Source organism: Poecilia reticulata, linkage group LG20 (genome assembly GCF_000633615.1).
Source record: "Poecilia reticulata strain Guanapo linkage group LG20, Guppy_female_1.0+MT, whole genome shotgun sequence".
Taxonomy (NCBI): domain Eukaryota; kingdom Metazoa; phylum Chordata; class Actinopteri; order Cyprinodontiformes; family Poeciliidae; genus Poecilia; species Poecilia reticulata.
Window position 1 is genome coordinate 133,019 of NC_024350.1, and position 5,487 is coordinate 138,505.

A 5,487-nucleotide genomic window follows, 5' to 3' on the forward strand; every position below is an offset into this window, starting at 1 on the left:
AGAGGGGCGGCGGCTCCGAAGACGCCATACCGCAAACAAACAGCGCTACAAGCGCTGAAACTCACGAAAACAACCAAGACTTGGAACCAAAACGAAGTCAAGACTATTARAAAACACTTACATGAAAAAAAATAAAAGAAAGAAAGACAATAACCACCGTTTAGGTCACTTTCACTCTCTCGAACTCACCACCTGCAAACTCACCACCACCACTGAGAGAGAGAGAGCGAGAGAGAGAGAGAGAGCGAGAGAGCGAGAGAGCGAGAGAGCGAGAGCGAGAGAGCGAGAGCGAGAGAGAGAGAGAGCAAAGGGATGAAAATGTTAAAGAGCAAAAGAAAGATTTTGTGAGAGACAAGGTGTTGAGTTAGAATCTAAGCAAAAGACACAGAGAACAGGGACCGACAGCAGGTGTCTCAGAGACTGTCCCCAGGTCCGAAACAGGTTACACACATAAGAAAACAACAGAATGATTTCATATAGCTGGGCAGAGATGAGGAGCGCTCCGAGGGAAAAATAGAAGAGTTCCATTCAGTTTGATTCATGGAGGGAAAAGAGGGTCAGCTCACCGACAAGACAAAAACTGAACCTGAGTCAGTCTGCAGCAGAGGCATTATGAGCTGAAAAAACAACTAAAAGAAATCCAAAGTGGGGATCAGCACTGCATTTCAAAGGTATTCCCACAGCTGGAATGTTTCTCACTTTTCCCCATCACAACCACAACCACACACTTCACTGTGACTTAATGAAAATATGTGAGATAGACCAACACAAAGTAGTGCACAAGCGTCAAGTGGCTGGAATCAATGGATAATTTTCAAATGTGCAAATACAAATCTGAAAAATATGGCTTAATTTCAGTCTCTTGAAAGTAAGGTGTGCAATACTTTGCTTTTTGGCTTTGTTCTTTGCACATTCACAGAATCCTGAGTGGTGAATGATTGTGACCTCAATTCATATTACAATTTTCCCAGCTTTCATGTGGTATGTCAACCAGTAGTAGAGTAACAGAAGCTATTAGAGGTGTGAGTAGAAAGTTCCAATGAACTAAGCTACTGTGTTAAGGGCTTAAGATTAACATTTTGCACTGGTCGAATGGGTGCGCCTAACTTTTTTCTTAGGGTGCACCAGCGCAAAAGTTAGCCACACACATGTTTGGCCACATCAGATTAGACATCACAGTTTTACAAGTTAGTGTTTTGAAATTCTGCTGTCCATAAAGGCAACATTGACTTAATCTAGTAAACATAAAATTCTTCACTTAAAACAGAACAGTACAACACAAGTACTAAAACAGTGTCTAAGGTGCTTCAGAAAGCTAAAAACTAAGCTCAATCTAAGACAAATGAAATGACAGAATTTAATTAACATTTAATTAGTACAAATGTGTCAACATAGCTGAACAGCTCAAACTAAGCATTTTATTTCATTCAACACATTTTTATCCATCCATACGTTCCATTATCAAACATGCTTATCCTTAGTGGGGTCTTGAGGTTTGCTGCTGCGATCACTCTGGACAGGTCGCCAGTCCATCACAGGGCAACACAGAGGCAGATAGAAACCCAACATGACAAATTGTCAAGTCTTTTGACCCACATACAGAACACAAACAGGAGACTAAGAAATCAGATAAATGACATTTATTTTGAACAAAGATTAAATTGTGAGATGTGTGGTTCTTGTCCTGTGTGTTGGAAGCTGAGGGAACACTGAGGGTAGTTGGATAGAACAGGTAGGTTGATGGTACTGGTGGGATTCTGAGAAATGGAATGATCTTACTTGGTGGGAAGATGAGTTTCCACCAGAGAGAGAATTTACTGTGGTCTCTGGGGATTTGCAGGGAGTTATTGAAATGATCCAGGTTCTGGATTTTTTTGTAATACAGCGAGATGTGGCTGTATTACAATGTGCACATTCAGTAACTTGTGAAGGAACTGGGTCTCAACAGCTATCTTTCTCACTTGTGAAGTGGAGAGACAATTAGTTTACGCAGTTTTATTTGTGACAAATTGGAACAAAGGTGATTAATTACAATTTGTTACGGGGATGTATTTATAATACAAATATTTAGTTCAACTATCCTTATGCTTCCTGGCTCTATCCCATAAGTTATAGTGCCATGCTGGAAAGCAAGGGTGACTCAATTCTATCTGATGTAAAACTGTTTTTACAGCTTTATATATATTTTCAGAGCCTTCCTGCCATTAGCAATAAAATAATATCAGCAGACCACTCTTTTCATTACGATGAAAAGAATACGTGACTTAAGAGACCAATATTTTAATTTCAGGTTGCATCATATATTAAGATGTGTTATTGCGGGGGCAATTTCAGGTTAGGTGGCCTGTGACTGTTTGTTAAATGGGTTAAGTGAGCCTCTGAAAAAGTAGAGAAACACTGATTTAGAGATTCCCTAAATTACCCTTTTAATTGTTTTCATGTCTAGATCACAGTCAGTGGATGATTTACTTTTACTTTTATTCACAATATCAATGATTTCTGTCTCTTGTATGGGGTTAAGATACAATGAACTTGCATTATTCTCAAATTTAAATGAGTTGCCGTTTTTAACGGCGGTATTTTTTCTGCTAAGTGAGGTCCTATATTCACAAAATAACTATTGAATTTATTCACAACATTCTTCATATTGATAATATTCTGGTCATCATCTATAATATACTGTGGGTAACTGTTACTATTTGTCATGAGTTACAGGTTGTTTAAGGTGAGGACAGATGCAGTGGACCCAACCCAGGTTGTTGAATAATGATGATTTTAATGGTGAAACAAATCAAATCCAGGCAGCACAAGCGAGCAAACAGCAATGGCTCTAATACTGGTAGCACTGAACTGAGGCAATGACAATAGATGAAAGACAAGGACCAACAGAACAAGAGACACAGGTGGGTATAAATACACAGGGAAGGTAATCAAGGGAAATGAGGGACAGCTGGGAACAATCAGGGGCCAACAAGACAACACAGGAACTAAAGTGACATGCAGAAACCAAATCCTCACACTATTAGAAGTTTTCCTGGTAACACCATTTATGTTGCCTTTTTTTGTTTTTACACATTTTTCAGTAATTCACAGTAATATTCCTTTTTACATTCCTTATTAATTGTTGTGTTTTATAAATTCCCATAAAAGTTAGTTTTCCTTTTTACATGCTTCTTGTATTCCTTTTGAAATCCACTGCTCATTTTTTCCCTGCTTGTCCTCTTATTTTCCTTAACCGGACAGGTTTTATCATATAGTAATTTAAATATTCTTAAAAATTCTTCATATGCTGGATTCACATCAATATTCTATAAATTAATTCCCAATAATATGTCATCAAATTGGCTTTTAGTGCCTTCAATGACTCTTCTGACCGAACCCGTCTGCAGTGTGATCTGAGTGTTTTGATGACTTTTATTGTAGTTACAATCATAGACTGTAAACACTGGTCAGTTATGTCATTTATTAATATTCCACTAGTTTAGCTATTTTCAAGAACATTTGTAAAAATATTATCAACTAAAGTTGCACAGTGCGATGTAATGCGACTGAGGCTCATGATTTTAGGGTACAGGCTTAGACTGTACATGGTATTAATAAATTCTTCTGTCATTCTGTGTTTATTTGGATTTAGAAGATCAATGTAGAAATCCCCACAGATAAATGCAACTTTTATCAGTTTTTCTTCCATCCAGTCTTCCATATTTGTTCCAGGTGCTCTATACAAATCATAAAGACATTCTTCTGTTTTTCCATGAGTATTTCTATAGTCACACATTCAAAAACATTATTCATGACAGATGACATTGTTTCTATCATCTTATAATTAATATTCTTGTCCATTGAAAGAGCTACACCACCTCTATTTTTGTTATCTCTGTTTTTACAAACCATTTCATAACTATCCATTTAAAAGTCTATGCCCTTTTCACTGTAGAGCCACATTTCTGATATTGCAATATTAAAAGTCAGTGTGAGTTGTTGGAGGTTTTGTTTGATGTAGAAATTTCCATACAAGCTTCTACTGTTAAAGTGAATTGTTGAAAACTTATGTTCAGTTTTAATGCTGCTGTTAAACTGCTCATCGGTGTAATAGTGACAACTGTCAATACCAGTAAAACATTTTTTATTGGGATCAATGTAATTTTCAATATCTTTCAATATGATGATAGTCATTGTACTGAAATGTAGTCAGTTCCACAGGTTACAGGTTTTTCCATCTAGGGTGCGCATCCGCTGTGTTTGTTGCCATGGTAATGTTTGTGTATCTGGATAAGGATTGGCATCGCTGAGTGCAGACCACATACTTGGCTGTGCTATATAGGTCACTGGGTAATTTTTGGGGTACTTGAGTGGGGATGGGTGATCCCCACACTTATAATGGAGATGAACAATGTCCCCTCTTTGGTGTGCTGCTTTTAAGTCCTGCATCAGTTTCGCCCTCCTCTTCCTTACAGCATCTGTAAAGTCCTCATTAATGTAGAGTTTGGATCCTTTAAGTGCCTTGGTGCATTTTAGAATAGATTATCTGTCCTTGTATCTCAGCCATCTGACGACAATCGGTCTGGGTCTGTCTTCTCCAGATTTCCCAGTGTGGTGAGCTCTCCCCATCTCAATCTCATGTTGCAGGTTTAACTTTTCAGACAGAACTGTCTTCACTTTCTCTTCTTCTCAGCCGAAGTCTCATTTGGCGACTCAGTAATTCCATTGATAACCAGATTGTTTCTCCTTGATTGTCACTCCAGGTCCTCGGCCTGAAACTGGTTCTACTTGGTAAATGTGATTGTCTTCATGACTGTGCCAAACTTGGAGAAAATTGTCCAACACAGAAAACAACCATGAGGAACATTTACCTCTGATTCAGGCTGGAGCACCTTGTAGCTGTTTTACCCAGTGTTACCAGGTAGAACATGGTATCAATGATGATGTGCAGCATGGAACTGGCTGCTGCACTGAGAAGTTCCTAAGCTTCAGAACTCGCTGGCTGGACTGCTGGCATGGCCTGCAGCGTCGCTTGATACCAACAAATACCACAGACATGAGGAACATGCATATACTTTTATTCTGGAAAGAAATTAAGAATCCACTGCATTGAAACCCATTGAAAACATCATGGTTATTCCACCATGTATTGATTTCTGAACTCTTCCTGAGTTAAAACATTAGCATTGTTTGTTTCTAAATGAACATAAACTTGTTTTCTTTGTATTATTTGAGGTCTGTAGGCACTACATCTTTTATGTTGACCATTTTTCATTTTATGAAAATAAATACTACATTTTTGCTTGGAATTTTGGAGACATGTCAGTAAAACAATAAATCTTTTGTTCATAGAATAAAAAAGAACAATGTTCATTTTACTCAAAAATGTATCTATGAAAAGTAAAATCAGAGAAACTGATTATATTTTATGTTTATATATACAGTGGGGCAAAAAAGTATTTAGTCAGCCACCAATTGTGCAAGTTCTCCCACTTAAAAAGATGA